This window comes from Haliaeetus leucocephalus, unplaced genomic scaffold, assembly GCF_000737465.1.
Source record: "Haliaeetus leucocephalus isolate CR32 unplaced genomic scaffold, Haliaeetus_leucocephalus-4.0 Scaffold165, whole genome shotgun sequence".
Taxonomy (NCBI): domain Eukaryota; kingdom Metazoa; phylum Chordata; class Aves; order Accipitriformes; family Accipitridae; genus Haliaeetus; species Haliaeetus leucocephalus.
In genome coordinates, this window is record NW_010972601.1 from 1,619,500 (window position 1) to 1,630,851 (window position 11,352).

Consider the following 11,352-nt stretch of genomic DNA (forward strand, 5'->3'; position numbering starts at 1 on the left):
TCATTTAGAATTAGATATGCAATCAATGGAAAATTAATACAATTAAGTTTCAAATTGTCATTTAATAAAACACCTTTTTGCAAGTGGAATATTAAGTGGGCATAAATGCTGAGACGCTGCTTGAATGCATTGCTCTCAGCCAGGGAGGCGTTTGTGCCTGGGAACCGTGCATGGACCCCCCCTCCACCACTGTAATTCGTTAGACAGACTCTAATTATATATTTATAGTTTACAGAAGTTTCAGCTAATTACATGATGCCTCTCAGAAGCCTTGCTTGCTCTTAATGGGGCATTGGTTATTACTGAATTACCCATAGCTGTGTTTCAGAGAGCATTTAGTGGATCTGCTGAGGAGCACAAGCCTCAAATCTCCTTGCCTGACATGTTAACTGCATGCAGGGGCATTTCCTCTTATAGCACAGCTAGAAAGTGGAATGGAAAAGACCCCGATTGCTGGTTTATGTCATGGATTTGGAGAGAAACTGCCCTGATTTTCCAAAGCAATGTGCACAGGCTGAGCCCAGAGCCTGGCCATGAGAGGACAGTGATGGGACACCACCAACTGCTTCCAGAACTGCTACATGACCTATTCCCAGAAGGTTTCCTTGGGCCACGAGGCAAGTGCTGGTATTTTGCGTGAGTGAGCACCATGAGGGATGTGCAGGAGGAGTCTGGAGGTTCATGGAGGCATGCGGATTCAAGGGGACAAGGACATGGGCACAGGCAAGGGAAGGGGACGTGGAGGCATAGCTGCAGCCCCAGCAGTCCCCACACACCCCAAACTCACAGGGTTTAGCTCAGACCACCTCTCAGCCTCTCCACTGCCCTTGTGGCACTGATGCAGCAGGGCAGAGACCCGAGGCTCCATGACAGCTCCCTGGTAGAAGATTGTCAGTGACACCAAATCTGCCAGATCCTTAATTGAGCTGTTCAGGCTCTTTTTTTGTTTCTGATCTGACTCATCCTAGTGTCTGTTTCCACCACTGGCTCTCCTCTATGTGTTGTTCTGCTCATCTGAATACCTGTCTCTTACCAGCACCATTCTCCCAAAGTGAGGACTCCTGCACTGCTGGCAGGTCACCTTGCAGCCTGGCCTCTCATCTACCAGGGCAAGGCAAGTTTTTCAGCCAGTTTGCCCTTCCTGCAGCTCTTTTCTGATCATCTTCCAGTTTGTCGATATCTATGACAAAGTGGGGGTGCCATACTTGTCTGGAGGATCCAGTCGTCAGCTCATTAGAGCAGAATATGACCGTGCAGGAGCAAGGCAATGGACTTTGCATGAAGCTGTCCAGTTGCACAGTGAGGAATTGAAGTTAATGAACAGGAATTGCTTGCTTGGAAAAATGCAATATTGAATATCACTTGCACAGTCTGCACATGGCCCTGAGCTGGCAGGAAGGCACCTCGGAGTGTGTGAGTAGGAGAATAAACCCACGCGGGTCTTGGTGGAGGGGGATCAGCGCCATAATGCATTCAGTGTTTCTGAGATAAGTGATTCAGAGCCCTGTTTGGAGCCCGTCTGTGCATCACACACCCCCGGCCCCGGTGCACACCGTGGGACCGAATGGCAGCGGGACCTGGGCCCTTGGCAGCTTCCAGAAGGGCAATAAAAATAGAAACTGAAGCATCACCATTGCTGTGGGTTTACTGTACAGATCCCAGAAAGAGTTGCAGAAAAAACATGTTATTAGGTTAAATAAAAATAAAATGAATTCTAGAAAATGTTTTGAAATTTATCACATAATTAAGCTATTAATTTAATGGTCTTTATTATTTGGGTTGGAAATTCACGTGGGTCCTCATCTCATTCCCTTTATTGAACAACGAGCTCATCATACACAGTCATTATGCATTTTCATAAACATTTGATGAACAATAACTGTGAGAAACATAAAATATTGTTTTTGTCCTTCAACTGTAATGACCATATGGAGACGCGTTTTGCATTGGAGTCAGCAGTTGCAGTACATCCTAGTTAATAACAGCTCTTGCTATTTTTACTGTTTACAGCACAAATGCAGCCCTTTATGGGGGGAAAGAAGGATTTATTCTGCAGGGTCTTTGCAATGATTTGTAAGAGAGATGCTGTGCCCACATTCCTCTGTGATTCAGTACGAGCTATAATTACTCAGTATTCTGGACAGCTCTCTTACAAGATGTCAATTTATGTGTAATCGGAGCGAACGCGGCGGCTGGGGACGTCTCAGGCCTCTCCCCCTGCATACACATGGGCGGTTTCCTTAGGTTTGCAAAGAAAATATTTTACAAGGCGATGGTGCAAGGTCTCGCCCTGGAAGCAGGGCTGCTGCTGGAGGGCTGGCTTGCACAGGCACCTCGTTCTGCTTGTGCTTACCAGGATGGGGATCGAGCCATTCCCTTGGTCTCCCCTCACTTCAGGTGCCCCGTGTTTATTCTTGCTCCTTGGTAAGGACCTTGGTACTGCACTGGTGAGGACGGGAGGCTTGGTGGTGGCGGGTGATTGCCATCACGCAGCAAGGCTGATGCACGTACAAGGTGCTCTGGGATGTCTGTCAGCCACAGGGGAGATGGCTGGCTCAGATTTCTGCTGGCAGCAGGCTCAGCTCGGGCTTGCACCAGGCTGAGCAGACCCACAGGTGGCTGCCAGACCCACCGCCGGGGGCTGGCCGGGGTCCGTCCCAGCTGTGGTTCAGCTCCCGCTGCCCCAGGAGGTCCCACCTGTGCCCAAAGGCCAGAGCAGGGACCCTGCTGTGCTGCCCACAGCACCCTCCCCTTGGGCTGGATTTTACCGCAAGCCTGAAGCACAGAGCTGGGAGCCTTGCCCAGTGGGTTCCTAGGGCAGCGGTGCCTGGACACACTATCTGCAGAAGCACTTGTAGAGTGAATAGAGATCCCTCGAACCACAGCCATCCCTCAGAGGGGCTTTTCCCCATGTCCCAGAGCACCCCAGGGTCTGAGGCAGAACAGCTTTGTCTAGGGGACAAGTGGTTCTGCACAGGGCACCAGTCTGGACCCAGTTCTTCCATTCCCTTCCAAGTCCAAGGAGGGATGCGGTTTGCACCAGAGCTGCTCCACGAAGCAGGGGAGGCAGGAGGGTAACTGAAATCACAGCAAAATGTGCCACCACCTGTCCCCCCTCCCAACAAAATACCCAGCCCTCCCGCCCAAAGGAGGCTTGGGAGCAGAAAATCATGTAGCAGGAGCACCAAGCTGCGGCAGGAGCAGGCAGGAGAGCCTGCAAAATCCAGAGATGAATATCCCAGGGCTTGGATCTGTCTGGCTCACTGTGCAAAGCATTAATAAAGTTTCTCCCAGGGCAGGACACAGATTCAGACACAACACTTCCCCTTCAGCACCGAGTCCCGGGCCAGTGTCGGCCCCGCATGGATTTATGGCTCCCTGCACTCGTAAATGTCGGCACCGCCAGTGATGGATGCGGGAGCTGGGAAGAGCTCCCCCCCAACTTCGGGACTTTTCTTTATTTTTTTCTGATCTTTTACAACAGCCATAAACCAGCTGCTGATTAGTGACGGGTCTTAAAACTTTAGGCAAAAGCTGTTGAAATCAGCTTTAAGTGCTAAGCTTCTCCGAAAGCAGAGCAGCTTAGCGTTTCCCTTTTGAGGTCACATCTGTGACGTTTGGCCCTCTGAGCCGCGGCTGTTGCACCAGCAGGTCTGGGCAGGCCTCGCAGCCCCCCGGGTCAGGGACCAGCCCTGCCCTGTGCTGCCCTCCTTGGTGCCACAAGCAGCCGATGTCCCCAAACAGGGCCATGCCTGTGGCCCCGGGTCCCGCATTGCCCAGAGCGTGCCAGGCTCTGGACCTTGGGTCTCCTCTCGGACCTTGGGAGAGATGTGAGGGGCAGGACAGTGGGCAATGATGGGCATCACCACCTCTCCCAGCAGGACAGAGACCCCCCTCCAAGGCATCACTCTGCTCTGGCGTGATCCCCACGGGGACTGGCCATTGCTCCCCAGCCCCGATGCAGTGGTCCCAGATGATGGGCAACACCAACAAGGGCATGGGGTGAGAAAGGAGGTACTGGGAGGACCCATCAGAACAGCCCTCAGTGCCCCGAGGACATGGCAGGGCCAGTGGTGGTCATTGTTTCTAGCGAGTGGGCTACTCCCATCACATTTCCCCATGAGTTCACTGAATATTGCTGACTGCAGAGGCCACAACTTTGTTTTCCTTTGATGCAGAACATGGCTTCACATTTTGGGATAGGAAATTGTCTTCTAGTGCCTGTGACTCCTCACCATTCCTGGCTTCCTTCCATCTTCCAGCCCCTGGGTGAGTCCTTGTCCTCCATCCCAGCCTGCATTCACCAGTGTTGACTTTTTCCTGGCTGCTAGCATGGGGCTGCACCCGCAGCCTCAGCCAGATTACTGCAGCACCTTCAGACCTGTCTTGGTTTGTGCATCTCTGCCTCCTTAGCTCAAAGGGGTTTGCAGAATATATAGTCCTTTTTCCCACATTACGTTGTTAACAGTAGCAGATTCTGGTGGGCTGACCCCGGCTGGATGCCAGGTGCCCACTAAAGCCACTCTATCACTCCCCCTCTCAGTGGGACAGGGGAGAGAAAATATAACAAAAAGCTCATGGGTTGAGATAAGGACAGGGAGAGATCACTCAGCTATTACCGTCATGGGCAAAACAGACTCAACTTGGGGAAATTAGTTTAATTTATTACCAAACAAATCAGAGTAGGATAATGAGAAATAAAATCAAATCTTAAAAGCACCTTCCCCCCCTTTCCTTCCCGGGCTCAACTCCACTCCCGATTTTCTCTACCTCCTCCCTGCCAGCAGCCCAGGGGGACAGGGAAAGGGGGTTGGGGTCAGTTCATCACACCTTGTCTCTGCTGCTCCTTCCTCCTCAGGGGGACAACTCCTCACTCATCCCCTGCTCCACTGTGGGGTCATGAGACAGTCCTCCATGAACTTCTCCAACGTGGGTCCTTCCCATAGGCTGCAGTTCTTCACGAACTGCTCCAGCATGTATCCCTCCCCTGGGCTGCAGTCCTTCAGGCACAGACTGCTCCAGCATGGGTCACCCGTGGGGTCACAAGTCCTGCCAGCAAACCTGCTCCAGTGTGGGCTCCTCTCTCCACAGATCCGCAGGTCCTGACAGGAGCCTGCTCCAGCGCGGGCTTCCCACAGGGTCACAGCCTCCTTTGCGGGCATCTACCTGCTCCGGTGTGGGGTCCTCCCTGGGCTCTAGGTGGATATCTGCTCCACCGTGGACCTCCCTGGGCTGCAGGGAGACAGCCTGCCTCACCATGGTCTTCGCCACGGGCTGCAGGGGAATCTCTGCTCCGGCACCCAGAGCATCTCCTCCCCCTCCTTCTGCACTGACCTGGGGGTCTGCAGAGGTGTTTCTCTCACATCCCACTCCCCTCTCCGCTGCAGGTTTCCCCTCTTAAATCTGTTATCCCAGAGGCGTTACCACCATTGCTGATGTGCTTGGCCTCGGCCAGTGGCGGGTCTGTCTTGGAGCCGGCTGGCATTGGCTCTGTCGGACATAGGGGAAGCTTCCAGCAGCTTCTCACAGAAGCCGCCCCTGTAGCTCCCCTACTACCAAAACCTTGACACATAAACCCAATACATAGATGGATGGATGAAAGGATGGAAGGACGGATGGAGGGATGGATGAAGGGATGGGTGGGCAGACTAACTGGCTAGAGAGGAAGCGTGGCATTTTGGGCACATTTCCTCTAGGTAATAACCAGCCTGACCCACCTCTCTTGCATTCCCACTCCCCCTTCCATTATACTTTTGGGCTGAGCAGACCACGGGGAAGGTGCCCGTGCTCAGACCTGGCAGGTCTCCATCGCTCTCGCCGGCAGGGAGGACGCTCCATTTTCCTGCAGGATTGCTGCATGGACCATCTGTCCCGCACCGGGGCTGGGCACGTTCCCTCCTTGTCTGCTGCTTCTCTCAGGAACAGAAGTTAGTGAAGATTTATCATAGCACTAAACCTCAAATTGAGCACATTTGAAAGAAGAACAATTTATTCATCAAAAATATAGCTTCATTTTATCAGCAATTATTCTCAAGTTAAGGCCTCATTCAGCAAGCAGTTGGCTGAATAAACAGCAACTTTTTATGTCTAAACCACCTCATTTTGACATTCCATCACAAAAACAAGTGCAGGAGGACATAGCCTTCCCAGACAACATTTGGAAAGTTCCCTGGCCATTTTTTCTTTTCCAAAATGCTGGGACTGGGGAGGTAGGTTGGAGGCAGCTCTTCCAGTCTTGCTTCTCACCAATATGGAAGGACAGGTTGGGCATCATATGGGGCACAGCAATCACAAACAGCATGGTTCATTGGTTTTGACATTAAGAGAGCATCCAGAAGAAGACAGTTGGCTGCACAAACACAAACTTAACAAACTCTTGGGGGTGTTTTACCATCAGCAAGAGTCCCTTGGGAGGGCATCCTAAGGAAAAAAAGAAATACAGGACTGCGGGAAGTTACTAAAAGAGAGTATATTAGGTGCACAGTAGCTAAACATCCTGATGCAGAGGAATCGCAGGACAATAGTAAAAGACCAATATTGCTGCATCAGGAGCACTTTAGTGTCCTGAAAATCAAAAAGGAATCCTATAAAAATGGGAATGAGGGTATAAGGATGAGTGTAAAGGGAAAGCTCAAGCACATGGAGGTAGAACAAGAAAGGCTAAGGAGTCACTGAGTTACAGCCAGCAAGGAGCATAAAAAGCAATGAAAGAAGTTCCAAAAATACACTGGAAGAGTAACAGAGAAGAAAGGGAGTCGGCACTCATGTCTTGTGACAGAGAGAAGAAGCAAAGAGATTATATAGAGAAGTAAATGGTGCCTTCCTTGCCATGGTTTTCACAGTATAAGGCTGTAGCCACTATCTAGAACAATTTTCATTAGCCAGGGGCTAGGAGCTGGGGTCAATGTCAGGAAGGAAGCAGTTACAGGACTCCAAGATAAGCTTGATGTACATGAGTATTCAGTGGTCATGAAAAATTACCCTGGAAAATTTAAGCAATCTCTGAACAATTAGCAGTAGTTTGTGACAAATTCTGAAGGCTCGAGAGATCCCAGAGAAGTGCAGAAGTCTATCTATCTGTAAAAAAAAAAAAAAAAAAAAAAAGGAGATGAAGAAGTTGGGGAGTTACAGATCAGCCAGCCTGGCTCCAGTTCCTTGAAAAATTTTGGAACAAATTATTGAACGATCCATTTGTAAACACCTAGAGGACAATAATGTGATAAAAATAAAGAATAAAAACCAGCCAACACAGTTTTATCGGGAAAGAATCATGTCAGAGTGATCTAATTTCCCTCTTTGCCAGGGTAATTGGTCTAGTGGAGGAAGAGGCAGCAGTGGGTGTGATACATTTTAGGCAAAGCCTCTGGTGCTGTCCTGCCTGGCATTCTCATAAACAAGGCAGGGAAATACAATCTGAGTGAAAACCCTGGAGATGGGTAAAACTGAGTGCAAATCGGTGCTCAAAGCGCAGACAGCCGTGCTTCGCTGGCAGGCTGGGAGCAGGCTGCCAGGGGGCTGGCAGGGCTCTGTCCCGGCGTGGGCTGGATGCCTTTTCTCTCCTGCAGCGTGGCTGGTGGGCACATCGAAAAGTGGGGGTGACACCTGGGTGGATCCCCAAAGCCACCGGGGATCCCCAATCCCCTGGCAGATGCTCAGCAGTGCCAGTTTCTCTTGGGAAGGAGGACAGGGGCCGCGTGGGCAGCAGCAGTGCAATGAAGGCTTGTCCTCCTGGGAGACGGCTGATGGAGCTGCCTGCAAACGCAGCCATGAGACACCCACCAGTGGTGAGACTGGGTGGGGATCAATCACCGGCTCTTTGGAGAGATGCAGCAAGAGGGAACATGCAGAGGAGAGTCCCAGGACGGCTGTGACCGGCCCTGCTGTCCCCTGCTCAGCCCTGCACGCCTCCTGTCCCTCCCAGCACCAAACCCCATTGGGAGGGCTGACACCCTGCTCCAGCCCCTACAAAACATCTGCGAACTAAAGCAATTCCTCTTAACTGGACATTTCAGGTGATGGGAAGCGCATAGCTTTGAGGAAAGCCCTGTTAAATATAGATATATACACATATTCAGATCAAAAGACTCTATTATTATTTTTAATTATGGTTCATGCACTAAATTAAAAATTCAATTCTTCCTCCAGCCCCACTCGAGCCTCCTGGCTTTTAAGCAATGATCAGCCACAGCTTCAGCTCTGTCTGCCAGCTCGGCCCCGGGGCAGCGCGCGAGGAGCCGCGGTCTCAGCGGCAGCATCGGTGCTACAGCCCCAGGTAGCTGCCCCCCCACTGCAAAGAGGGGTGATGCTGCGTGATGAGGCTCCCAGTTTAAACTAGTCCAGCACAAAACAACAGAAACCATCCACCGCCCCAGGGAGCAGAGGGGTGAGCTCCAGCCCCACCTCCTCATCTGGGCAGATGGTTTCCAGAAGGGCCCCCGAAATGCTCCTCTCTGGGCAGCCTCAACCAACAAGTATTTGAATCCACCCTGCAAACCTTTGCTTCCCTGTTTCCTCCACCACTGCCAAGACCTGAGAAAACACCCCGTTCTCAGAACGAAACATTGCAGAAAAGCAAAATGACACAATCTTGGAGTTCAGCTTCGTGCATGCAGCCCCTCCGCCTGAAGAGGCTTGACAGTTTGGACTGGGAGGAAGGTGTGATGCTGCAATGTTTCTTTGGAGGGAAGGAAAAAAAAAAGAAAAAAAAAAAAAGGATGGCTTTTATTTTTAGAAGTTTTAGCAGCCAAATTGTTGTCAGGCCGTCTGTGCTCTGATGAGCAACACGCAGCATTGGGCACAGCCAAGAAGAGTTTTCTCACAGAGCAAAATGTCACGATAAAACCAGGTTTAATTAGAATCCCAGCACCCTTCACAGAAAAAAAATGCCAAATTTTGGACAATCTGTGTATTGTGTATATCATCTTTTTTGTTACATGATCCAGTAACGGGCGGAGAAATGTGGCACTGGGCCTGAACTGTTGTTTTCTTTGGGAACATGCCACCTTCCCTATTGATGCCCTCTGGTGATGCTGAACAGCCAAAAGGAGGTCTGGGAAATGAGTTCTTCTCTTCCATCCCCCACCACCACCCAGCCTGGCCCTTCATTGCTGTCTGTGCTCTGCAACTGGAGACACTTCTGAAAAAAAAAAATGAGAAAGGGTATGGACCGTCTTCTTATTTCTCTTTGTTTTCTGGCCTTGGACATTTGCCCCATCTTTCCAGGGCTCAACAATCTCATTACAGGCTCACAGAACTGCTGAGGTTGGAGGAACCTCTGGAGATGGTCTAGTGCAATCCCCAGCTCAGGCAGGGTCACCTAGAGCAGGCTGCTCAGGGCCATGTCTCATTGGGTTCTGAATATCTCCAAAGATGGAGAGCATCGCTTCTCTCATTACAAGCTCCAATGGCTTAATCATCTTCACAGCTCTTCATTGGACTTGGTCCAGCATGCCAACATCTGTCTTGTACCAGGGAGCCCACAACTGGGTGCAGCACTCCAGGTGCCACCTCACTTGTCTTTAAAATAAAACTAGTTCTCTGATAATCGCTTGCATCACAGGGCCAGGCTGTGGGAGCTCCACCTGACCTGGAGAGAAGCTCATAACCATGGCTGGCCCTACCTCTGCCTGGCCACCAGCATGGGGCCAGGCTGGCATGTTGGCGCACTGCAGCATGGTTGAGGGGACATGTGAGCCCAGGAAAGGGCAGCACCCTCAGCCTGGGCCAGCCCCAGGGTGGCCCTGCAGGCACCGGGATGGAGCAGGCAGCAAGCCCAGGCTGTGCAGTGCCGGCCGGCAGCTGCCGTGCAGGCACGTGGTGCCTGCAGAGGTTTTGCCAAGCCCGTCCTTGACACCGACTCCCAGGCACGTCCCAGGGAGGATTTATTGCTTCAGATCCTTCATAAATGCCAAGTCAGTGTGTGATGGATGGGCTGGGAGCTCCTCCCAGGATGTTCTCCGCAGCAGCTTCAGCAACTGTCCCCGGGAGCAGCAAAATAATGCCATTGCCGTTCGGACCAGGGTGAGGCACATGGAGCAGGGCCTGGCAAGGGGCTTTTTGGGGGGAGCCCTGTGTCAGCCATGTACCGCAGGGCCAGCACAGCGTGTCCCCAGGTGCAGGGCTGATAGACCCACTTTGGTCTTGGTGGGCACTGCCCCACAGCACACACACACACCCCCCACCTCCTCCAGCCCTCTGAGATGTGTGCTCCCCAATAAACACCCCTCACCCTGCCTGAACCCCCCTCACAGACACACGTACAGATGTGCTCCCACAGATGCACATGTACACACACACGCTCTTCTGCACAGTCCCGTGTGTGCTCACACCTGCATCCCACACACCTTCGTCTCACGCACGTAAAGACACTGGTGGAGCTGGCTGACAACGTGCTTGGGAGGGCTGCCACGTCCCCTTGCATGTGCACAGGCATGGGTCCGGGTGTCACCAACCCACCTGCCCTCTCCCAGCACCCTGCAGGAGCCCTGCATGCTGCCAGGCGGGGAAGAGGAGGGGGGGACTAGATGCAGCCACCCAAGGGCAGCCTGGTATCTCAGTGCCACCCAGTACACCTACATTAGGGCTCCTTGGGGAGCTTGCCAAGTCCCTGCCATCTCACCATCGCAGGCTGGAAGGAAAGGAGAATTTTGCCTATGGGAAAGCCGAATGCACCTTCCCCCCACGCACCCTGCTGCCTGCAGACCCTGAGCTGCAGAGCGGTGCAGTGCTCAGGCAGGAGGACCGGACACCCGGACACCTCGGCCGTAGCAGAGCTGGAGCACAGATAACTTGAGTTTTCAAAGAGAATTGAAGGGCCCACAGTGCTGTGCTGGGGGAGAGGGAGGGAGGCCGGGGCAGGGGCTGGAGGAGCCCGAGGGGCTGCAGCGGGATGAATTCAAGGGAGCAACCACTCCGAGAGTGGCGCAGAGCCCGGGCTGGGGGACGAAGGCAACCGAGAGAAAGCGGAACGGCAAGCAGGACAAGCCCCTCCGTGGCTGCCTGACCACGGCATCGCAGCAGGTCCTCGCCGACGGAGCCCCGGCAGCCTTGCTGCGGGCAGAGCCTTCGCTACAACGCCCGGCGCATCTTCAGCACGGCCGCCCTCCCCCCTCGCCCCTGCCCGGGACCGGCGGAGCGGCCAGCTGCCTGCCCCGCGGGGGGTCACCCGGCCGGGAAACCGGCGAGATACCGGCGGGCACCGGCGGCTGTGCGGGGCCGTGCCCGGCGGGGGATGCTGCGGGGAGCCGAGCAGCGCGGGCCGGGCAGAGCCGCTGCACCCCAACAACATCCCCCCGGCACCGGCACCGGCACCGGCACCGGCACCGGTACCACCGGCACTAGCACCGGCACCAC